This window comes from Camelus ferus, chromosome 5 (assembly GCF_009834535.1).
Source record: "Camelus ferus isolate YT-003-E chromosome 5, BCGSAC_Cfer_1.0, whole genome shotgun sequence".
NCBI lineage: Eukaryota > Metazoa > Chordata > Mammalia > Artiodactyla > Camelidae > Camelus > Camelus ferus.
In genome coordinates, this window is record NC_045700.1 from 58,007,438 (window position 1) to 58,033,140 (window position 25,703).

Genomic DNA, 25,703 nt, shown 5'->3' on the forward strand with positions numbered 1-25,703 from the left:
CTTATGTGGTTGGATTGGAAGAGGAGGAAGAGAGAGAGGGAGAGGGCAGGAGGAGAGAGAGAGCAAACGTGGCTTAGATCATGTAGTTCCTGTAGGTCTGCAAGTGTGAGCAGAAGCCATCAATGCTTTGACCTCATTTACATTTTGAAAAGACTATTTTTGACTTTATCATTAATACCGTTTCAGAAAAAGATAATAGAGAATATATTTGGACATTCCACATTTGATGTTTGTTATGATTTGACATTCACATGTAAAGCAAATCTAAGTAATTATTTTTTGCAAATTAATTGTATGATAAAAAAAAACCTTTTGGGGCACATTGGCACATTCATGCAGCTTTGGATGACCTGGTTTAGAAAGCAACTTGGTGTTCACTGTGCCTTTGCTGTATGTTGCAATAATTATGCCATTCTAATGGGGAGGAGGCATGTTTCTTTTAAGAAAATATGCATGTCATTTATGTTCAGTAAAATTTTTTCTTAATTCGAAGGGACTTTGAACAAAACCTAGCTTCCATCCTGATTGCCTGTCTTCTCAAATTTAATTTTATTTCTTACTTAAGACAAAATGTTCTTTATGAATACTGATATATATATATATATATATATATATATATATATATATCAGCTCAATTTAAAAAAAAATTATTTCATGGCTTCTTTTTAATCTGATTTTATATGCTCATGACTACTTACATGCCAAATCCTTCTGCATTTCAGTTAGAAGTTTAATTGTAATAATTGACTCATTTTCTAGAAATTAAATTCATCATGAAACCAGCTCTATCTCCTCACTTTTCTGAGAGCATTACCTATAAAACTTTGGAGATACTCCATGAAAAAATATTTTCTTAGTGAAATAAAATAAGGAATCATGTTACAATATACTTTAGAGCTTCAAAATGCATAATATTTTTAAAACATGAGAAATACAACAGTAAGAACATAGTTTAAATTTATTTACACAAGAGTTTTCCAAACATATTTGACTATGGAACCCTTCTGAATGTGTGTGTGTGTGTGTGTAAAACACCTGTATTTCATAGACCTGGTGTTTCTCAGAATTTGAGAGATGTTGTTCTACATTTGTAACTGCCTTATTTCTGCAGGCAGTATTGCTAATGATGCCTAACTCACCTGCACGTGTTTATAAACACCACAAAACAGTGGATAGTTTATGATTCTTTTTGACACTGAACAGATGTGAATTTTCTTCCCTTATTATAAGTGCCTGAGGGACTTACAGATAAACCGGTTAATAGTTTATTGCTTGTTCTTCTAAAGTCTTAAATTTACACTCATAGATGACTTTGAAGTCTTTCACGTAAAGTGTAGCTGCAGTCCTCCTAGCCATATGCCAAGGTATTAAGTGACTGTGTTTCTTTCATAAGCCTCTGAACATTAAGCAGTGTGGTTTTTCTCCATTTCCTTCTCTATTATCTGATTTAGAAGGCTGCTAGGTACGACTGGCCAAGAGAGTCAAACATTCTTTGATTCCCTTGGTGTGCACGCTGTCTTTTTCCACCAAGTATGTGACAATGGAAGCATCTGGAGAATTATCATCACTTCCTTCCAACCAGTTAAAGAGAATAGCGTCAGTACAGAAAAGAAGACTGATGCTTAGTAGGAGGTGGGTTCTGTCTAATTAAAAAAAAAAAAGCACGTAGAATTAAAGACAGGTGGAAGATAAAGCTGTCTAAGTGATTAGAAAGCCCTTTCCCCTCTTAATTTCCCAGGATCGATGGAAATACTTAATTTTGAAAAAACTGTCCCTTTCCCAATTCTCAATATCTTTTCCATTAGCATTATTGCCCATTTTCCTTCTAGAAAACATTATTTTTGTCAGTTGTATTAATAATAATCCAGAATTATAACAGCTAATTGCCTTTGTTAAGTTCAAAGATTCATTTTTATATCTTTGAACAATTATGGTGTGTCTCTGTGTGTGACATTTTTAGTCTATAGAAGATATTTGGTGTCTGTGGATCTGTAGATGCCTCATAATACACTGTGGTCACTCAGGGAATTGAATCTTTTAGATGGGAAGTATTGAAAGCAATCGATATGCAGTTAAGTAATGTTGACTTGAGTTGGGTTTAGGGCATTTTCAGGGACCAAGTTATGGAGGAGTGTAAAATGTATCCAGAAAATTCCAAGGACACATTGAAGGATGGTTAATAGGTGGGTGGCAGAGTCAAGATATGCATTTCTGAACTATTGCTGCTGGAGGGTAGAGCCAAGGACTGGGAGAAACATGCAGGTAAGGAGAATGAGTCCAGTTTTCAAGGCAAAGTGTTATTAGTGTCTGGCAGAGGGAATGGAGAAGACAGAATAGATTCTAGAGCTCTTTTGAAAGTAAAATGGAAAAGATGTGGTGACAGGATGTAGGGAGTTGAGCAAAGGGAAGAAATATGATGTGACTTGAAGTTGGCAGCATTTTTCTAGGTGAGAAATCTGGAAGCAAAGCAGCTTTGGCAGTCATGATGAGAGGGCTTATTTAGATTAGTCTAATTTGTGACACCTTTGGAAGCTGACCAGTGGCACTGGTCTTCCTAGTCATACTTCATATGCTTCTGTCATATTGAAGTTATAGATTGTGTTCTATTAAACACATCAAATCGAACATTGCAGGTTTTCGAAAGGGATATTAAAAATCTTCAATTTACATGCTGTGGGCTTAATGTACACTATGGCTGCTTTATCACCCATCTTATTTAGAACTAGCCTACCTCCCTCTGTGTTGCTCAGAAGAATCACTTACTCTAGTTAAATAAATAAATCCTTGTTGTTTTCCTATCTGATCACACTGCTGATGGTGTTAAGAAATAGGAAGCCCTTTTACAATACAGTTCTTGCAAATCCCAGAGACGGTCCTGTTGGCTTTCTGGTAGGGGTTCGCAGTTCTGTTACACGGAGAGGGCGTGCCCACTGAGAACACTTTTGGATCCCCGCGATCACCTGGGTTACTTAGTGGTACAGAGATGTCTGTGGAGAGAAGTCACAGTAGAAAGTGAAGATTTTACTTTCCAAGCAGCATGGTCGGAGTACCAATTTCATGGCACTAGGTCCTCAGCTTCTGCATCCATGTTATACTGAAACCCAGCAAATCTGGAGCAGTCTATCTTCAGGAAGTATAAAAGAGAGCTTGCATACTTTTATCTGTTGTGGTAACAAACAGGCAATGATATCACCTTGGTAGGTAAATAGGTTTAAGTTTATATATGCAGGTAAATAGAAATAAATTACTTAAGGGCACAGACAGTGTGTCTTGTATCATTGTATCACTACTGTCTGGACATATTCCTGACACTCAATGAAGTTGGTTAAATTAATGAACTGTAGTTACTGGAACAATGGGTCCAGTTTTTCTCTTATCTTAGCATTTGCCTGTCTCTGTGTGACCTGGCCGAGAAGGGTAAAAAGAGAGGACACAGGCTGGGGACGTTGCCTCAGCTGTAGGGCAGACAGTCGAGTTCCAGTGGATGGACAGAACTGTCGTGTCCAAGGTTACCCTGGACTACCTCGAGGCACTTTTGAGGAAATAGGTTAGCTCTGGGAGTTCAGAAGGAAGCCACAGGGAGCCTTAGCTTGTGGGTATGCCGCAGCCGTGGAGAATCAGATGGAGCTGAATACATATACACCCTGGGCTTTCACAGGTGTTCTTCTGAGGTCTCGGTCAGCCCGTGCCAGTGAGTAGGACTTATTTTTCAAGTTTTAGTTCTGGAGGTGTGACAAAAGTACAGTATTATCCTAGGAACTCAGAAACAGGTACCAATTAGTAACAGTTATCTACCGAGGCCCATAGGAGGGATACACAGTTAGGAACGTGGGCATCTGTGTTTTTTTTACCAGAATGGGTGGCTTCAGGAAGGAGGAGGCTGTGGCTCGGAAAGATCAGCATGTCCTTCAGCCAGTAAGATGAGTCACCAACATCAATGAATGAGAGATGGAAAAGCCTATTTGCTCTCTTCCCTACGGGGCTTTGGCTCTAGATTGGGTGGGTGGGGACTCGATGTGAAGCCTGGGAGTAAGTATGCGTGGTGCTCCATGGGCTCAGTGCAGCCACTAATCCTTTGCCTCCTTTCTCCTTCCCCCATTTTATTCTTTCTCCTTCCCATCCTTTTTACATCCCCTCCTCTCCTCTTCTCCCTTCCTGTCTTCTCTTTCCCTTTTTCTCATCTTCCTTCCTTCCTCTCAGCTGCAGGATATGATTTTAAAGTATGGTAAAAATTCTGTATCTAATATTTTATAAGATAGGAAAATAAAATTGAATATATCAATAAGGATAATCTAGGAAAAATGTCTGGAATATCTTGGTGTTGGGAGATTCATAAAATTGAAAAGAATGTATTCCATTCCTTCTTAATTGATGGAGTCTGTGAAAACATTTAATTTAGCCTTGAGTTAAAAAAAAAGTCTTAAGTACAACAAAGAAAATACAGAAGCTATAGATAAATTGTTTGCTTTATTGTTCTTATGAAGAAAGGGAAAAATCATAGCACAGATTTGTTTGTTTTTGCTCTTGAATTAGCAGTAGGAGAACAGATGTCTACAAAATGAAGAGCATATTTTCTTTTTTGGAGAGGACAGTTTTTTCATTGACTTGAGATGTAGAAACATGTGGGTTTTTTCCCCCTTTCATTGCATTAGTCTAATTCTTTGAGAATGTATTAATTTGATAGAGTAAAAAAATATTAGTTTCATAATGTTGTATATGCTGAAGGTTTGTTCATTTGTGGTTTAAAGTCCGATTCCTTAGGTGAATACTGAACTCGGACAGAAGAGATAATGCTAGGTTCTTTGGATTCAAGGCAAGACTTCCTCAGGGTACCCCTGGAAGGGTAATTTTAGGAATTAAGGAGACAGGAATCTCCGCCTTGTGTCCAGTCGTTAAAGGAACCCAGGGGAAAGTGGACTGAGATTCAGAAATGGGAAGAAAGCAATACAGCTCTTCTGAGCTGAGTCCCTCTCTGCCCCCTAGTGACAGAGTTGATTCTCTGCCGTTGGAATGATTAGCTCCCTTCCGTCTGCTTTTCCTGCTGCTACCAGCGTTCTCTCTCTTCTGTGTTTCTCTACTTTCTTCTGACTCAGTTTCTCATCACCCATGGTTGCTATTTTTCATGACTTCTACTACATCATCACGTCTGTAAAGCATCTTCCTCCTATGTTTCTGGTTTTCTGCTCCCATTTAAATAGTCTGATTCTCTTCCATGTCAGAGTTCAGATCCTAGAACATGTTCTTGGTCCATGGAATCCACTGTTGCTTTGTTTGGGTGGAGCTTTTGCACGAGGTCCCCACTCAAGTCTTAGATGAGGTGGTCTTGGCTCATGTGCTCAGTCTAGTCTCCTGAGAGGGGAAGGCTTATGCCAAGTGCTTCCAGGTAGGTTAATCCTTTAGAAGGTGGATGAGGGCAGGACTCTCATAGATGGCATTTATGCATGGCAGGCATTTTGGGAGCAACAGATGGCTGGTTTGCATATAGTGAGAAATTACTTTGGCACAAGGAGTGCAGTGGTTGGAGGACACGAAACACTAGCCTAGTGACCTGTTTATAGTTTGCCCTCCATGTATTTTGGCCTTGATGAAGCAATCAGTGAGTGAGAAGTAACTGTTCCTCACTCAGTTGTAGAGGCTTTTCTTGGATCTCATTGCATATTTTATTTATCATTCCCCTCATTTAATTCACAATTTTTTCCTTTTGACTTAATTTTCATTCATAATTTTTTGGGTTATTTCAAGCCATAGGTAGGGCTTAAAAATACATAAACAACCTCTAAAGGGAGTTAAACTTGTTTGATAATGGTGACGTCTGTAAGTAGGTAAGGCTCTCTCTGTTTTAAAAAGTGACCAAGATTACATCTCAGTGTTGTCTCTCTCTTGAGTAAGTTATCCGCAGAGTCCCTGAGCAGATACTCAAAGATGACACAGGTAGCACTGGCAATAAAAGCAAGTTGGAATTTTTAAAATGTGAGACGAAGTTGTCTTAAAGTGTATAGGCTTTTAAATGAATGTGTTACTTCTCTTTAACTAGCAATGCAAGTGTATGTATGTGGTTTTATCATTGTTGTTGACTGTTTTTTGTTTGATTTTTGGACAAGGTGGAATTTAATGACCTATCAGTAAGATTTGTCCTCTCTTCTAGAACTCTTTGCCTTTCCTCCTGCAAGTCCTTCCCATGTATCTAATGAGCATTTACTATATTCCCAGCACAAGGAGGGTAATGCAGTTTTTATCTAAATTCAGACCTACAGTAAGCCTGTGATTGCTGTGCTTGTAATTCAGCTGGCAAGATGTAAGTAGGTTGAAAAGTATGGTTTCCCTGATTAGGCAGCAATTTGCATTGTGTACAAGTACCTGATACATTCTCTCAGCCTTCACACTGTGTCTGTTTTCTTCTGTAGAAGGTTTTCTTGGCAGGTACTAATAGAAAAAAAAAATAGATTCCCTCATTATTTCATTTGATAATAAGCAATTCATAGCTTAGAATAATTTTCTCCCCAAAGCATGCTTTAGCTACAGCGGTGAGGGTTGTTTTTTTTTCCCAGGGTTATCCATAAAAAATTAGAGCTCACCAAAAATGTGTGAAATAGAATAATTGGTACACAGGATTTTAGCATGCAAACTAGATGTGTTATGCTCTAGTCGTGAAAAAAAGTGAAGAGTCAGAATTCCTGAGCTGCGGTCTTGGCTCTTTTGCTTCTAAGTCAGCTCTCAATATTGATTGTATTGAATTTCTTTTTGGTAAAATAAGCCCTACCTATGGGACAGGGTTGTTTTGAAAATAAAATCTTGTAACAGTGAAAACATTTTGAAAAGTTAAAAGGACCTAAAAGATTCATTATCCTCAGGGGCTGGTATAGTTTAAGTAGACTCCTATTTAGAAATTAAGAATTGAGCTAGAGGCAATCTCCTAATGAGATGATGTCTATTTTAGCTTTTATATTAACAAGTTGTAATTTGCTTACACATCTGATACCTCTGCTAGATTTGAAGATCCATTTCTTTGTCTGTATCCCCAGCGCAGAGCATTAAGCAGGTATCCAGTAAATGCTCATTGGATGGATAACACTAGGGAGGAGGTGAGGGAAGAACATCTTTATAACATCATAGTCTGATTACTGTAAACTAGTGAACTAGCCTTTTGTCATATTTTGGAGAGACGTAAATCTATTAAATAGGTAGCTATTTACTGTTTCCCCTTTGCCTCAATCTATGAGATTGGAAAGTTTTTATTTCTTTTATTTCACCTTTTTTCCTGTAAGTGGTAACAGTAGAACACAGAGAGGATGTGCTCTTGGTAATATTTAGCTGTACTACCTGAAGTCTTCATTGCCCTAAAAGAATGTACTGTACTGATTTGACTTTAAGAGTTTTCATGCATAGTGAAGAGATGAAGACTGGTTTGCCCAGTTTCGTCTGGTCATGAGGTCTCCAGAAGGGTTGCCTGCTATAGCTGATACTAGTGCTTTCCCCTTAATAGGGTCAGAGCATTACAAAGACCGCTCTTTAATCATTTACTTCTTTTAACTGCTCACAGCTTGGAAATTAGACATAGTTAGGATTACATGATATTCTTTTTTCTGTGGCTCACTGTTGAATTCTAAATGACATGTCTTTGCAAAAAGTTTACATGCATGTGTGGACTCTGACATCACTTGTTGGAAAAGGGAAATTTGGTTGTAAATTTTACCTTTTCAGTACAAGTCTTAAATGTTCCTGGAATGCATCTTTTTTTGGCTAGTAACATGATCTCCTATTTGTATAGTACACCTCCACACATCACTCCTTTGGAAATACCCAAGGAAAGAGGGAGGATAGATGTTACAGGCATCTTGTTACAAGTGCTGTATAGGTGACTTTGACCTAACTCACGTATAAAATATCTAATTGTCAAATAAAATTAGACTTGACCTAATTATGTTGACATTTCCACATCTTTTACTATTCTAATAAATCTGTGAACCAAGAAGAGGCTTGCTGCATCTACGCAAAAATCATATCACTGGGTTCTGGGACCCTGTGTCTCAGGAGATTAGGCTCAGATGAGATGATTGCAATCTCCTTTGGAAACTCTCTTCATTTATCACAGAGTAACTGAAGAATAACTGAAACAGTTAGAGATATTTTTCATCTTTTGTCAAGATAGAAATATCTCCTTTCCAGTGAGAAAAATGTGTGACAGAGAAGGCTGAAGAGAAAGACATTTATAGCTTGGGTAAATATAATGCGTGTTTATTGTATTTTGTATATTTATTTTTTAGCATGGTCTCTGTCCTTTGGGATCAGGGGAAGGTATGATTCAGGTATATATTTATAGTCCATGACCTCTTTCCTTAGTGATGATAGTTTATTGAATTCTGTTTGAGATGGGGCTAAGGTCTAAAAGAGCGGGGGTAAACTGGAGGAAAAATTCTAGAGAAGGATCACGGGACTTTGGGGAGCAGTGTGTATTTATGCATATTTAGATAGTATACTATATTCGAACCTATTTAAGAAAAAGGAAAATGGTCTTTTTTTTTTTTAAAGCAAGGAACAGTGAAGAAGAAAAATGAGCTTCAGTAAGCTAAACTTTTCTTATAGCTGATATTTGGAGAGAACTTTTTGGTGCCTTATGCTATTTTGCACACCCAGTCTTAAAAATGAAATTGTGAAGTCATAGTAGACCCAGGTATCTCATATATCCTTAGGTCTCTTATAAAATGAAGTTTATTTTTCCAGTTCTGTAAACACTGATAGTTCAAGTCTTTTTTTTTTTTTTTTTATAGGTCATTCAGATACCACGTAGTAGATATCAAATCCTTATCAGACAGTGAAAGTCCAGGTGTCAAAGCAGATGTTTGCTTTCGGAACTCCTATGACCAGTTAGGCACAAAAGATTTACTTGGCTATTGTCTTTCTGAAAAGCTTCAAAGAAATAAGAAAGTACCTTCTTAGAGTATAATCAGGCTAGAATAATTTTATTTGGCCTCCAATCAATTTTTTATTTGCATTCATGTAAGACATAATATTAATTCAGCAAGAACGAATAGATATCATTCATCTTGTGTTTTTTTTCTAATTAGCAAAGCTCCACATCTCTTATCACCTATCAGACTTATTAAGTTGTTCATATCAATCCTGAATCTGTTTATTTGCAGTTGTTTAAGTTGATCACATTTATATTCTCTTCAACAGAAGTGACAATGTGATTAATGTAATATTCCAACCTAAAACTGATGAAAGACTGTATTGTATGATTTCCTAAGAAAAAAACAGACATTTTTAAAGTGCATAAGTTCTGCCCCCTTAATTCTGAAAAATCTACTGAAGGCACATCATGTCCCTTTTCAGCTTCCAACAACAACAGGTACCTTCCAAACACCAAAAGAGTTGCTGAATAACAATTTTGTGGAAAGTTTTTATTGTTTTCAGTATTTGAGTATTGTTTCAGTCAATCATTTTGGCCCATTATTATTTCCTACTGTTAGCTCCATTTAGGGAGAGTCACATGCAAATTCAATAAAATGTGTCTTACACATTAGTAAATAACAGATTCAAGAGTGGCTATTTGGTTGTACTTGACAGAAAAGCAGTTGAAACTCAGTTAAGTAAAACAAAATATATATTGGTTATCATAATTGAAAGTTCTCTAGTGATGTTTTGGACACGGCTGAATCCAGGCACTCGGATATTTATTTTTCTCTCAGAGCTCTGTTTTCCACTGAGTTGGACTCATTTTAAGGCAGGAAACCCAAGGACAAAAGAGCCACCAGGCTTTCAATCCTCCAGTTAGTCAACTCAAGTGGATAGGGACTGCTTCTTTCTAAGTAGTTTTAGGAAAGGGTTCTGATTTGATTTTCTTTGTTTTACCTTAGTCCACATTTCCATTTCTGAATGAATAATTACAGCTACAGTTATGGTGCGTTCATTGGCCAGTTCTAGACCTAGAGTCACCCTCAGCCAAACATAACTACCAAGAAAGAGGAAAGAAGTGTAGGTCTGCAAAGGAAACCCAGGGTGCTATTATGAGAATGTGTTTTGTTTGGGTTTGGTTTTGGTTTTGGTGAGAGGTGGTAGTGGTAACGGCAGGAAAGCACAATGTATGTATATACTAGATTAAATGAATAGTGAAATGTGTATCATTATGTGGAAATCCCACTGAGCAAAAGAGCAGCAGTTTAAAATGGTATACTGATATTTGGTAGTGGAGCACACAAAGAATGATTGCAAAACCTCAGTACTGAAAATGCTTGATTGCTCAAGAAAGGCCTTGGAACATAACCAGTCATCACACAAGATACTTGTGATCATAGCACTTCTGAGGCTTTCTCATCTGTAAAATAATAATTATTTTGCTAACAATAGATACATTTATATGCTTTTGTGCTGAATTATATTGATATAGAAAGTACTGCAGATTTTATTGAACAGTGTTTGTATAATTTAAGTTAATTATATCCAGTTACAGAGATATTGCAGTTAATTTAGAATAGAGACAAGGATTAGTAAAACTCTTCTCTGCACCCCCTGCCTTAGCTGTGGGAAATTGGAATACTGTATTATAGCTCCCTGAAATTTGTCTTTAAATACATTATGCATTTCATGGATATTAACATGAATAAAATTAAACTCCACAGGGCTGGAAAAATTAAACTAATGACTTTTTATGTAATCCAAGTTAATGAATGCTTTCTGGTCCAATTTTTCATTAAGGAATCAACCACAGTTTCTTGATTCCTTTCATTTCAATAGACTCTATTGTGGGACTACTTAAAAAAAGTGTTTAATAAAAGCCTGTATTGAATAAATGCTGTATTTCCATACACCCTGAAATATATCTACACAGTTTTACAGTTTTTAGTAGTAATATAAAGTCTTTTAAAAATTAAAAGTGGCTTTTAGTATAGGTGTCATCTTTTTTTAATTACTTGAATATGTTTTTAATGTATTGAAATACTATAGTGCAGATAGTCACTCATAATTTTTATTTTCTGATAGAAGTGAGGGAAGAAAAGTGAAAAAATAAGGAAGCAAGGAGAAAAGAAGGAATGAAGAAAAGAAAGGAGGTGCTTAAAATATGGAGAGTATTTGGAAAAAAATCTGTTTCTAAATGATTTGGTGCTGAAATCTATATTTGCAGTGTTTTAGAAATAGTCCTAGTTTTAGGAGATAAACGAAATAAGAGGACTAATTCCCCAAATTAAACCTAATTAAATCTATAAACTATATTAGACAAATAAAATTTTAACCATTAATTTAAAAAAAATTCTTCAATCCTATTGATAACGACTTAATTGCTTTCATACATTTGTGTCAATTCATAGCTAAGGTCTTAATGTAAGGATTAGCAACTTATGTTATTTTGTGTATAACATATGTAACTGACATTAAGGGAAACTCTAAAACATAGACCAATCTTTCCTAATTTAAAGGAGGAGTTGAGGGAATGAATATAGTTATTGGAGAGATGAGCAATAAAGGCAGAGGGAATATAAAGTTCAGAGATCCTGAGACTTAATGTTTGCATCAAAATCTCCCCCAAAAAATAAATAAATAAAATATCATAAAAATAAAAAAGCACACCAAAAGGAAAAATTACAAATTAAGTTTTTAAACACATTAAAGTTGTACTTCACTTGCAGTTAAAGAAGTTTCAGAAAAAGAGACAATTTTTCGACAACTTGTCAAAAGATTAGTAAAAAGATCATTGCTGGGAAGGTGGTCTGACATCAGCATTATCATCTGCTGTGGTGGAAGTCTGTGTTGGTGTTTCTTTCTTGGTGGTATGTAAGAAAATACTTCAAAGATCGAACACTTTTTTTAACCTCGTGATTTTACTTCTAGGAAGCCATAATAAAAGATAACTTGAGATGAGCACATGTATTTATGTATGAAGATATGTATTATAGTTCTTTTTATAATATGAAAGTGTGGAACTTTTAAACAGTCCATCATAAGTAATAATAATTGTCTTGAATTACTAAGTACTTTTTTTTAATGTGCTAGACCACATACTGTCTATGGGTTATCTCATTTCTTTCTACACTTACATGATATATCGTTAATGTCTATTTTTTAATTTCCCTGTGGTGTTTGTTATAGGCCAGCTTTTCATTGGTGGAACTCATCTTTCATCTTGTGTAGTAGCCATGTGATTTAGGAGAACTGACCATGGCTCTATCTCCAGTGATGCACCCTGATTGGCCTATCAGTGATTCTGTGTCTCCAGTGATTGGTTAGGGATGTGTGTGTGTCACTTTTTTGGCCAATGAGAGTAAATCCCAGAACTTCTCATTACTGATTGAGGGAGAAATGCTCTTTCTTCCTTAGCTCTCACTCTTGTTTTTGCTCTGGGTTTCTCGCTTTCTTTTCCTTTGTTCCCCCTCTTTTCTCCAAACATTGCTAAGATTTTCATTCCTTCCCCTAGTCAGATTTATTTTCCGCTTCAAATTCCCATTGCATTAAAAAGTTACTAAAAGTTAAAAAGTATGAATTTCACTCTGACATGCATTAACTCAAGTAAAATTTTAACCTGTGGCCAGTTGTCACTTCTTTGAATCCATCTCAATGCCTAGACTGTGTTTTCCATAAAAGGCTCTTGATATTTGAGAGGTGAGAATTTGTGAAGAGTTAATGTTAAAAAGAACAAAGACTCTCCCTTAATCTGTTTAGGCTGAAAAATATAATAACCAAAAGTTTCAGAGAAAGTGGCTTGTGTTTTCCACTGTAGCAGAACGACTGAATGACTTGATAATTGTTCTCCTACTTCTTCTAATTAGGAAAATTTCCTGCTGGTGACAGCTTGAAAGCACTGCTAAAAGTTTCGTGTCAATGTAGAGGAAAGAACTAGCTTTAATTTGTTTTTAAATTGGTAAATTTAAAATTGGTATTAATTCTGAAATAGTTTGTCATGTCTCATCCTCTATCACTTTTTTCTTTACCATAATGACTACTGAGGGTAGAGAACTTAAAATGCATGTAGAACAGTAACAGTCAATTCTTGGTCCAGACTGACATCTCTGAGCATTCGAAAGCCTGGATCAGGGTTGCCTTGGTCTTGCTCTTTTCCTATATAAATTGAATCCCAAGCACCACTGCAGTCTTACATTTTACGAATATGAATGCAGTGCCCTGAGTCTATTTCTATTTTGCCTTACCATTTAGCAGATATACACAGATTTCTAAGAAGAAACTTATTTCACTTTCTCTGTCTCATGGTCTCTTCAGAACCACATTTGCTGCATGATCTTTCTAAAAATACACCTTCTTGCATCACTTCCCTGTTTTACTGTATTCAAATCACCTTTAGGGTAAAGTCCAAATTTCATAGCATGGCATTCAGGAGGCTTCTTGATATGGCCTTACTTTATTGCAAAAATTTCTTATAAAATAGTTCCATAAGCATTCTGTTTTCAAATCTTATATCCCTGACAGTTCACCTGTCCTTAAGGTGGCATGTTCTTTCTTATTCCTGTGCCTTTGCATACGATGTTCCCTCTGCCAGCTGTGGTCTTTACCAATTTCTTCATTGGACAGTTTCTAAACTGATAGTTCAGAGGTTCCATCTTTTTAAGAAAGACTTTCCCGAACCTTCTTTGTCTTTCTGCAGCACCTCACCTTGCCATTAACGTAGTCCTTATCAGTCTGACACATACAAAGAAGGGATAGACTGATTCTCCTCTCCCTAATGACTAATACAGTTGGGCTTTCAGTAGGTGTTCTATGAATATTTGTTTAATGAACTATATTAATTTTACTTTCCTTAGAGCATAGGGGTGTTGTTAGGACTGTATGTACACCACTGCCTCAGTGAGAAGACTAGAAGGGAAAGGGAAGGAAATGATTGCCCCAAGTCACTTATGTCAGTCATCTGAAGTCACCATGTTTGCACTTTTTGCCTAGAGCATTAGGATGAAAACATTTGAGAAGACATCATTAAGGAAAGATGCTAAGGCATTTGGACTAAGATGCTAAGGCATACTAAGTCATATGGACTTTGTCCAGAGGGTTATATGCTAGATTACTGGTGAGAGAAATCATGGCTGACTACTGATGGGTTGGTGAGGATGTAAACTGGGAGAGGTAACAAAGTGGAGTCTTCTGTATTAAGCTGAACTGAATTTGTTTTGATTTAACTGCATGTAGATTGTAAGGGAACTAAAAGAGATTAATAATGACAAATTTCTGGCTTAAGCAATTGGAATGAGAATTGTACTATTTACTTAATTAAAATCACAGGACAAAGAGAGAAACAGAAAAAAAGAAAATCACGGGCCAAAGATCTGATTTTGTATATTTTAAATTAAGATACCTGTAATAGGAAATAAGAAATGAATATCCAGGAAAAATGTTTTTACATTTTGCAAATTAGTTTGAAATATTGCTAAATTCTTGGAGCTAACAATAAAAAGAAAAATAAGTAGTAAAATGATTTTGAAAAAGTTTTAAAATCATGATAATGGTGATCTCTATATCATTTGATGAAAAGTTAAAATAACTTTTAACCTGGTTTGTTTGTTTAGGTTGGTTTTATTATGTATGGAATATTTAAAGATATAAGTGTTGAATTAACAAATTGAAGAATCTAGTCATTGCAGTATTAATAATGTTTTTCTTACACTAATACTGTTGGGAAAAATAAAAGTTTTGATAAAGAAATGGTTGCCTTCACTTAATTTCATGTACATCTTCAAATTTCATAATATGTAATAAATGGTGGCAAAACAGTATAAAATTGAGTGTATTATGTTCACACTAAAAATTTAAGAATTATTCAAGTTGGAAAATAAGATTTTATATTTTAAAATTAAAATGTTCAAAAGGGCAGCTCCTAAGCACATCTCTTTTTTTGAAAGAATATTTAAAATGTTCTGTATATGAACAAATCTAATCATATCAGACTGGAATCTAATAGATTCACTTCAGAGTATATGTCATTTTCCTGCAAGAAGAAAGACAGAAGTAGGCACAAGTTCATTCTTGTGTTTTGATGTGGGTGTTTTTGTGCTCTTCTTTATTCTGTCACATTGCATAAAACATTGTATCTTCCACAGTAAGAGTGGATTTCAGTCAGTTTGAGATAGAAATAAAAGCTGTGGGGATAAATTGAATTAACCATTTTAAGGAAAATATTTACTCTGCTATCCTATTTTGGAGCAGGATTTTTTAACAGTGTTTTGTTTTTATAAACAAAGTCACTTATGTTATCTTGGGTGATTTCTTTCTTATTGCATTCCATTAGACCAAGATTTGCACAAAATAAATAAGGAAATAACCATTATCCTACAAAAGAACTAATTTTGTCTCCTCTTTTCTCCCTTCTCCCCAAGAGAGACAAAAAAAGAAAAAAAAATGCTCTGGTTAATAATCACTTTGGAAATCATGACATAGTTCCACGATTACCTTTTAGCTGTATCATGTTTGAAATTTCCTGTCCAAGATAAACAGATCTATTTCTAAAGCTGGAAGTAAGTGATGATGCAGCCTTTACATTTTGAGGAAAGATAAAATGAACTATATCATTTATATACCCTAAGATTCAGCAAATGCTTAGAGATTTAATAAATATGTGCATGGATCTAATTTAATAAATAATAGCATCATTGGGAAAATGAAGTTTTTTTCACTAAAATTATAAAAATCTATAAATGGCCTTAAAATATACCCTGCTCATGTTTCAATTCAGATTTTATAATTGTTGCCTTCTCTGCTAAATACTGTCGATGAGCTGCCTGTAACCCTTAGCCTCTCCCTTGCTTTTTTACTTCAATTATTACTCCAGAGTTGGTCTCTGGGGCCTTCTAAATGAAGATCCCTTCTGTCTTTATTTCTAAAGTTATATTAGAAAATTAAAAACAATAGAGTGAACAAATAGATAAACAGGCTTCGAAAGAAAACTGTGCGTAAGTTGGGAAAGGATCGTTTCAGAATATTCAGATCGCTCAGAAACAAAGAGACAGAAAATGTTTGAGATCCATCTTTAGTCTATAATTTGAGAAAGTCAAATTACCAGTGGTCTGTATCAAAGTTATGGAGGGAGGCAGAATGAAAGAGTTAGATTGTTTTTGTATAAGTACTCCCCTCCCCCTCAAAAGAAGAAAGCTACTTTGCTGTTTTGGCAGGAAGAGATACTATACTGTGAATTTTTTTTTTTTTTGCCACTATTTGAATTTCTGTTGTAGATACATGTGAAATGATGGGATTAAAGGAGGACATAATTTGCACTGTTGCATCTGGAAGGACTTCTTCCTTTTGCCTATTGGAATAAAAATGTGGAAACCTTAACTAGCTGCTATGTCTGTTCTAGTTATAGCATGAGAATGAATACAAGGATAAGCTACCTAAATGCTTCTCCATAGCAAATGAGGTGGAATGAAAGTTAACATAGATCAGTGAGGTCTAAAATTCTGTTTCACCTTCTCCATCAGGGACTGAGTATGCGCTTGGTTAGTCTGTTTAGCTAATAAGTGAAGGAGACGGCTGGGCCTAGTTGTAAAGCCCAAGGGAGGAGGAGGTATATTGTTGACCAATCATCACTGTGTTTCAGTGGTAGCATATCCATTTAAAACATTTAATTTATACTATACTCCAATTTTTAAAAAACATTTGATTTATTATCTAGCAACCTTATTATTTGCCCTTAACTAGTAATCTGTTACTCTGTCTCTTCAAAACAAATACATGCCTTACTATTGTTTTCCTATTATTGGGTAACTTTCTTGAACTTTCACAAGAAATATGATTAAAATTTTACAATATACATTGCAATATCTAAATTTAAATGCACATAAATATAATAATTGATTAATTATACTGAGTACAATTTTAATTTTATTTTTAGTTATATGTGAGTCCATCTGATATACACAAGAGAGGAAGCAATTGAAGGAGAATTCGGATGGGTAGTGTTGGTAATTGAAACCTTCCAAAGTCAGATGTCTGTGTATTCTTTCAACTATATTTGAACATACCTACCCAGGTAAGAATAAGTGATTGTTTATGTACTTAACATCATTTCAAAAAAAGATTTGAAACTATAAAGATGTTTTTATTTTGTACCAGATATTAAAAAAAAAATACTTTTATTATAGAAAATGGTAAAATACATAAAAGCAAAATAAAATTGAAATTATGAATAAGTCTATTTTCTAAAAATAACTTGTTACTTTGTTCTGTATCATTTGTTTCTTGTTTTGTTGGTTGGGCTAATACATATTTGTTGTTTAATTTTTTATTATTTTTGTAGCAAATCTGTTTTGTTCTATTTGAGAATATGAATTAATGATTCAGAATTTTTCATTGTATCTGTTAATATAATCATACACTATTTAAAAATATTTTTTAGATTGGGTTTATTATTCAGAGAATGTCCTTATAGATAAAGTGATATATACATTGCTCATTTTGCATTAGTAGAGTTACTAAAATTAGCTGTGGTGTTTTAAAGGCTTTTATTGCTGAATTTACCTCCAGGAGGTAGTGATGTGTTACAGTTTTCAGTAGCCATTTTGGAAAAGATTTTTTGACCCATCAACTTATATTTTTTTACTCAAAGAATTTTTGTAACAAAACCTACTTTGTATTGAATCAAAAATGCAAAGCTAAGACAACATTCCAAATTTTGGTTGCAAGCTATAGCATCCTTTCCTCACATGTATTCAGCCAATATATCCCTTACACAACCAAGTCTAGAAAAAGAGTAAATATTATATATATATAATCTTTTCCACTGTCTAAACATACATTGTTTATAGATGACAGCAAGTATACATTTATTCAATTAACATTTATTGAAAACTTATGATTGCACTAAGCCCAAGCACTATGATTATTTGAGCAATGATGGTGGTGATGGTAGACATTAGGTACAGGAAGGCACAAAAAGAGTTGCTAGTTGCTTGCTTCTTCTAATTGTGAATAAATTATGGCAAGATAAGAAACATATTTCAGTTCCATAGGTACAGGTAGGATGTATTAAGTGGCAAGAAAAAGTAAAAGGAAAGGGCAGTTATTGATGATAATACTGTAGCTTGGGAATCGAACCCTTCACAAACAAGAGACAAGATGAGTTGTGCTTTTCAGGGAAGGAAGAACTTGGCAGGCTAATATTTAAATGGAGGGCCAAGTTGGAGCAAAGATACAGAGCTGAGAGAGCTAGCAGATATTCAGGATATGGGAATAATAGGGTAGATTTAGCAGAGTCATGGGAAATACGTTCTGGGATTTGGATCCCTATACTTAGGCATTTATATTTCATCATCAAATGATGAGAGATGGTTGCAGGGGGGTCAGATGATCTGTGTGGTATTCTAGGAAGCTTAATCTAGCAGTGAAATGTGTGTTAGACTATTGAAGAGAGAGCAAATCCAAAGGGAGTGAGAATAATCTGTAGGCCTTTCTGTTTCATTTTCATTGGCATCTGGAAACACTTTATTTGCCAGGCACTACAGTAGGAACTGTAGAGAAAAAGATAAAGACATAATCTTCACTCTTGAGGTGCTTATAATGTAATGGATGAGACATGCATGGCAAACAAATGAATATAATACACCATGACAGTGTAACAGTTGAGTCATATTCAAGGTAAGACTAAATGGTAACTAATTATATTGAGATGCAGTTATGGGATTATCAACTGATACAGTTTTCCCAAAGACATCAAGTCTGATCAACATTACCCTAGAAGCAGTGTTTCCAAACCTTGCAAGAATTCAAACAAGAAGTAATGAAACTTTATCTAGGGTGAAAGTAGTGTAAATAAAAACGAGGCAGTGGTAGAAGTGGTGGAAGGTTGAGGAGACGGTCTTTTCTTTTAGGCAAGAGGGGCACGTTGATGGCATTAACAGATATGAGGGAAAAACAGGAAAAGTGGGATTTTTGTGTTGATGAAATAATAGGTTTGATTTTGAACACTGAGGATTTTTCCGCCCTGCTCTCTCACTGTGTTTTGCTCATACCTTTGCTGGTGCACTCACAGCATTTTTAAATTTCATTGCAATTACTTATGTAATTGAGGATTCATTTATTTACTATGAAAAATCCAAATACAAGTGAAGAGTACTTGGAGTAAAAAGAGTAAAAATAAGTTACATCAAACAAAACACTTGAAGTATGAAGTAAAGACCTGATTTGATTTATAGCCACTGTATGTAATAATTTAGCTTTAGCCTTTCTAGCAGTCACAAAAGTGGATATATGTTCTTGCCCTAAGAGCTTAGATAAATTTATTATAGGAATCTTAGTGTAATGGACAGGAAAATTGTCCTTACCACTTAGAGGTGCCTTAAATTTTACATTGTTGAAAGGAAAGGGAACTTTGTTAATACACAGATATAAGTAGGTGAGTTTGCAGAAGTTAAGAATTCAGCTTCTCCAGGAAGTCCTTCCAAACTTTTGGAACCTGGACCAGATCTTTCTTCTATATGCTTTGTTCCTTAACACCATTTACATTCCTCACTCATACCAGGCATCCTGATTTTATCTGTCATTTCCTGAGACTAAGATTTTTGAGGATCGGGTTGTCATTTATCATTAGAGATATAAATTCAAATCTAAATAAAACTCACCACAGTGTTGTTTTTACAGGCACTCCATAAATATTTCTTAAATGCAAAATTGAGTCCATTTCCATGGCTTGTCTTAATCATGGCTGACCTAGCCTAGATGTTTTCGTGAGCTCCATATTGGTTTTCTATTGCCGTATGATAAATTACTTTAAAACTTAGCAGCTGAAAACAGTGCTTACGTATTATCTTACAGTTTTCTGTGGGCTATAAATCTAGGCACAGCTTAGCTGATGCCTCTGGCTCTAGGTGTCTCTTGATGTTGCAGTCAAGCTGTCCACTGCAGCTACAATCATTACAGAGCTCAGCTGGGGCTGAGGGGTCCACCTCCAAACTCAACCATGGAGGGCCTCTCTCTGTAGGGCTGCCTCATGATATGGAAGCTAGCTTCCTGGGGCAAGAGAGAGCAAAAGTGAGCACCTGTGATGGATACCACATTCCTGTATAACCACACCTAGGAAGTATCATGCTGTTACCAGGAGAGCAGGTTCTTGTCTTATCACAGAAAGAATTCAGAGGTGTGATATGGAGGTCAAGAAAGTAAAGCGAGGATTTATTAAGCTATACTATGCTCTCAAAGGGAGAGTGGGCAGACCCAGCTGAGCAGCTGTACTGAGTTTCTTTGGCAAGTTGGTTATATAGGGTGTAAAAATGAATGGCTGGAATATTCTTTAAAGAGGGAGAGGTTTGGGGTCATATTCCTTGATTTTCTTCCCAGCTCCACCTTCCTGAGGGCAGGAGAGATTTTTGTCCTTATGTAGTCTGGATCGGAAGTGTCATGGGGTTGGTGCATGATGGGTACTTCTCATCTGCAAGGCTAATTTTATTGAAATGAGGGCATAATGAGGCAAAGGTTACATTTGGACACTGGAGATTCCTGCCTCTTCCCACCTTCGTTTGTCTGCTTCCAGGACACTTGTCACCTCAAAAATGTCTGGTTTCTTACCAGTCTGGTGGTTCCTGCTTTTCTCTTTCTGCTCAAGGACCCCCCGTTGTTTACAAGATGTATGGTTTCCTGCCATTTGGCCTGTGCCCCTCTTCCCCTGCTCATACCTAGCTTTCTGCCTGCTCTCACAATCCCAGCTGTGGTGAATTGAATGATGGCCTCCAAAAAGATATGTTCAAGTCCTAACTCGTGTTACTTGTGAATGTGACATTATTTGGAAAAAGAGTCTTTGCAGATGTCGTTAAACAGAGGATCTTGAGTACAAACATGCCAGATTAACTAGATGAACCCTAAATCCAGTAACACGTGTTCTTATGAGGCACACACAAAGGAGAAGACACTGTGAAGACAGAGGCAAGGACTGGTGTGATGCAACCACAAGTCAGGAGTCACCTGGAGCCACCAGAAGCCAGAAGAGGCAAGAACAAAATCTCCTTTAGAGCCTTTGCAGCAAGAGTAGTCTTTCTAACACCTTGATTTCAGATTTCTGGCCTCCAGAACTACGAAAGAATAAATTTCTGTTGTTTTAAGTCACTCAGTTTGTGGTAGTTTGTTATGGAAGCCACAGTAAATTAATACGCCACCCCTTGTGCAGTTTTCTGTATTTCAGAAGTGAGTCATAGGTCCAGCCCACATTCAAGGGCAGAGGATCACAAAAGGGCCTGAATCACTGGAAGAGGTCACTGGAAGCCATCTGAGAGCCTGTCTGTCCCATCAGACTCTCCATTTGTTTGTTGTCTGTTTCACATATCTGTGTAGATGGATCAAATGCCACAGGCCAGAGATTAGAATCATTATCTTACATTCTTAAAATTCCTGATCTTTCTTCCTGTTTTCTACCTATCTGATTAGAATTACTATTCATTTGAATAGTCAAGTTGGAAAACTTAAGAGTTAATTTGAATTTCTACTTTTTTCTTCATACTAATAGCCTTTAATTGATTAACCAGTCTTTTTCATTCTGTTCCTTAAATTTTTCATCAATCTTTCTCTTCAATCTCTCTCCTACTCTTTGCAGGCGTCCACGATCTCTTTCTAGAAGTAGCAGTATAGCCTCTACATGGTCAATCTGTTTCAGAGCTTTTCCCCTTTAAACCTTTCCCTGCAAAGTGGTTTGGAAAGCAAAGTGGGATTATGTGATTTCCTTCACTATTAATATTCTCAGGAAAAAGAAGACCCTTATGATCTGGCTCTCAACTTCCTAAAATCTGAACTTTGTTTTTAATCATTCCTTAATACAGATCCATAATTGTAGATAAAAATTTCCAGATAATATTGTGTTCTTTCATTTTTGCTGGTCTTTGTCTGAGATTCTCTTTTTCCAGTAAGCAGATAGGTGCTTGTTTTTATATCCAAAGCGCCTAGCAGAATGTCTAATATAATGGCCAGCACAGAATAGGTTTTCATCCATTGTAAATTAATGTCAAAGATGAAAGAGATGAAGGATGAAGAGAGGAGAAGAGCCTAAAACATCAATAAAATGGCTAAACTCACACACTAGCCTAAGAAGGAAACAAATGAAAGCAAAAGGGAAATTACGGACTGATGATGGAGCAAGGCTGGGTGGTGTTAGGGGGGATAAAGGCAACTGTACATTCAGTGTAAACATGCAAAAGAAGTAGAAGGCAGAAAGTGTGGCAAAAAAAAACCAGTTTTAGTTTTGACACCCTAAATGAAGTTTGCATTCAAATGTGGCTATCATGTGGTTTTAAACTTCTAGGTATATTAAAAAATACATCCTCACGGACGTGACAGTGTTTTAGGTGGCTATTGTAAGGAAGTTGATGCAGTCGTTCGAGATAATGAGTAGTGTAAGTAGATGACAAAAATGTGATGCAGTGTTAAGAAAGTAGCAGATAGGATCTAGAAATATAATTTCTTCTGCCCTCTTCGGCTGTAATAAGTAAGACTAATAGCACTCTTCTCTGAAGACAGTCTAGGGAAATCCCTCAGTGGAGAGTGGATTCAAATCCTATTCAGAAGGTGTGTTATGCTTGATCAGCGTTTAAATACAAAAGGAAATAAACTTTAAGCCCTGGGAGAGATTGGAGAAAGCCATTTTGCTTTCACTGACTTTTGATTGTACATTTACCATTTACATTCAGTATATCTGTATGTATAAACTGTTATTTCTAGTCTAATAATTAATAATAGTCACATTGATCTTTACCTATACAATATTAACATTAGTTTTCATTTAATGATGAGATTTAAAAGAAAAAAAAGTTTTGTATATTTATGTAATATGTAATGGCAATGAATGGTTTCTTCATAAATTAATTGCTATTTGAATGAAATAGTGAAACTTAGGAGAGTGATTTTTCATCAAATATATTAGTCTATATGTTGCAAAGTGGTGAACTGTGGGCCTTTTAGTGTAAACTAGTTATTCATGCTATGAGGATATTATTTATTATGTCAAAGCCTTCTGTTTTTAGAGGTAACATTCTTTATAAAATGGTTTGCTTTGCTTTTAGAGAATGATCTATATTGAGAAAAAATTAGTTTGGTAAAAAAATAAAAATATCTTTAAAAAGGATAATTTTTACATTGAAGACAGAAATAAATGAGGGAGAAGAATAGAATTTACATAATTATGTGCAATGAATGAAGAGATGGAAGTGGATATCTCAGAGAAGGAAATTGGTAAATCATGAGTTTTGAATCGCGTAGTTCATCAAATTAGGTAGCCTGACAATCTAAACTGAAAACTTTTTGATCAAGTGATTATCTATGATGATCAATACCTATTTAGACAAGCAATCTGTACTGTGTAGTAGTCACATCTACATTTGAAGAGTATCAGTTAATATCAATTACTGTTCTTAGGTTGCAAGTAACAGAAACTAGTTCTGGGTGCTTTAAGCAAAAAAGGCATTTTGCTGGAAGGATATGGGTTAGCTCAAAGAATCAGAGGGTCATCAGAGAAACAGTTCTCAGAAAAGACAGGAGCCAGAGTGTTTACAGGGATCTAGAAAGCAGGAAGTGGGGAGAGACTCTGAAGGGTACTGCCATGGAGCTAAACCTGGACCAATCATGTGGTTTAATGCTCTTCCTCCCACATTCACTGAGGGACTCTGCGTGGCTGGGTTTGAATCACTTACTCTTTGCCAGGAACCATAGCACTTGATTAACATTCTCCTGAGACTGCCAGCACGTGGAGAGGGTAGATTCCGCAAAAGAATTTCAAAGTTTTGGGACCATTATGGGGAATCAATGTGGACAAGCGTAAACAATCAATGTTGCTAAAACTTTCATTCAGAAAGGTCATTCGAAAGCCATCAAACTCTAATGGCAATAAAATCTCAGGTAATAAAGATTTTTCCAGCAAAATTGACATCGATTAAATAATGGTGTTACTCAGGTTTCAATAGATATCTACTAATATGAAAAACTAATTTGTTTTTTCTTTTATACGTATGTTTATTAATTCTCTGTCATGTGCCAATTACTGCCCTGAGAAGTGAACATAAAATTATCAGCAACAGAATTAATCCTGGCTTTGCATAGAGCTGATAGTCTAGTGAGAATTAAAATACGTACAACAGTATATTGCAGCAAGTCTAGAGCAGGAGGCGTTTCAGTTTCCTAGGGTTATTGTAACAAAGAGCCACCAACTAGGTGGCCTTAAGCAACAAGAATTCTAGAGGCTAGAGGTCTGAAATCTAGGAGTCAGCAGGGTCATGTTCCCTCTAAAGACTCCAGGGGAAGGTCCTTCCTTGTTTCTTCCAGCTTCTGGTGGCTGATAGTGTTTCCTGGCTTGTGGCAGCCTGATGCCAGGCTCTGGCTCCATGTGTAACTCTGGGTGTGTCCTCGCCTCCTCTTGTAAAAATACCAGTCATTGGATTTAAGGTCTATCCTAAATCCCAAATGGTTTTACCACAAGATCCTGAACTAATTACATCTGTAAAGATTGTATTTCCAAATAAGATCATTTTCTGAGGTTCTGAGTGAGCATGGATTTGGGGCGATGGTGTTTAACACACTCTAGGGAGGGTACATGATACTGCTGGTGTCCCTAGCCAGGTCCCTGAGCCTAAACTTGGGGGATGTTAGAGAAGGCTACCTAAAGGAGATGTCTAAACTAAGGGTGAATGATCAGCAGGAGGAAAGGGTTGTATAGCAGATCCTCCCGGCACTTTGATGAAGCACAGTTCATTGAGAAAGCAGTTCAGTGCAGCAGCAGCAGAGAGCGCACAGGGCAGGGTGGAGAGAAGAGGTACCGGTGAAGAGGTTAAAGGGACAGGTGCTAAGGGACCAGGTGAGGAATTTGACGTTATCTTGAATGTAGTGGGGTGCCACTGAGGGAATAAATAAAATGCAAAAAGAACCAAAGTGAAAAGAGCAAAACTGGGACACGTCGCTTCATCTACAGTAAGATCTCAACACTGTATCTGGCTACATTTAATATTAAATACTGAAAGTAAATGTACCTAAATGTAAGGAGTGGTTATTCCTAGGTGACTTTAATTTTATTCTATCTAATGTTTTTAAAGTACAGTGGATCCAAGGGGCATATACTACTTTTATAAAGAGGAATAAAAAGCATTTTGGGGGTAAATTTTAGCACATAAAATGTGCCTGAAATAAGATTTTCATAGCATGGTGCTTTTAAAAATAAGTAATTGATTTCAAGGATTGGGTATCTTTTGACTTAGAAGGAAAAAGAGTTGTGAGTGAATAAAGAATTCCCGCACCTGAGCTAGTATTTCATAAAATACCTTGAAATATATATGGGGATATGGATTTTACGTCCTCTGTTGGGTTAAGTAACTATTGGATAAATTAGGGGAAAAAGAACTTCTACTTTTTGGACATAAAGTAGAAAATAAGTTTAGATTGAAAGCATCTTGATTTTGAAAACCATGTCAGTGAATGAGCAATTTCATAAAACCCAGAAATTGATCCTTTTATGTAACTTGTCATCAGTGATGCCAGATTGCCTTATGTAAGGTGATTAGACATAACATTCCTGTGAAGATTTTAGTAATTTTTCTAAGACTGAAGTGGTATTTAGATTTGTGGAATGCAGAATTAGAGCTTTAATATTAAATCGACTTTACATATCCAAGGGTCGTGCTATGAGAACAGAATATATTTGCATGTTCTTCTGTTTTTTTCCACCCAGTTTCGGAATATTAAACAATTATTCCATTAACATGTACTGGATGATATGATGAGGTAATTGAAACTCTCACGTCATCTTTACAGTC

General features: G+C 35.9%; 1 protein-coding gene across 6 annotated transcripts in view; it reads left to right on the plus strand.

Moving 5' to 3' along the window:
- The window catches only part of GULP1 (GULP PTB domain containing engulfment adaptor 1), a 228,957-nt gene that overhangs the window by 59,143 nt on the left and 144,111 nt on the right, over positions 1-25,703 (plus strand). For 5 of the 6 annotated variants that reach the window (XM_032479896.1, XM_032479898.1, XM_032479891.1 and 2 more), the window contains exon 2: positions 16,823-16,960. The exons of the other annotated variant lie outside the window; for it this stretch is intronic. The gene's annotated coding sequence lies outside the window, so the exon portion shown is untranslated. The remainder of the gene's footprint in view (positions 1-16,822; positions 16,961-25,703) is intronic. 6 annotated transcript variants of the gene reach the window in all.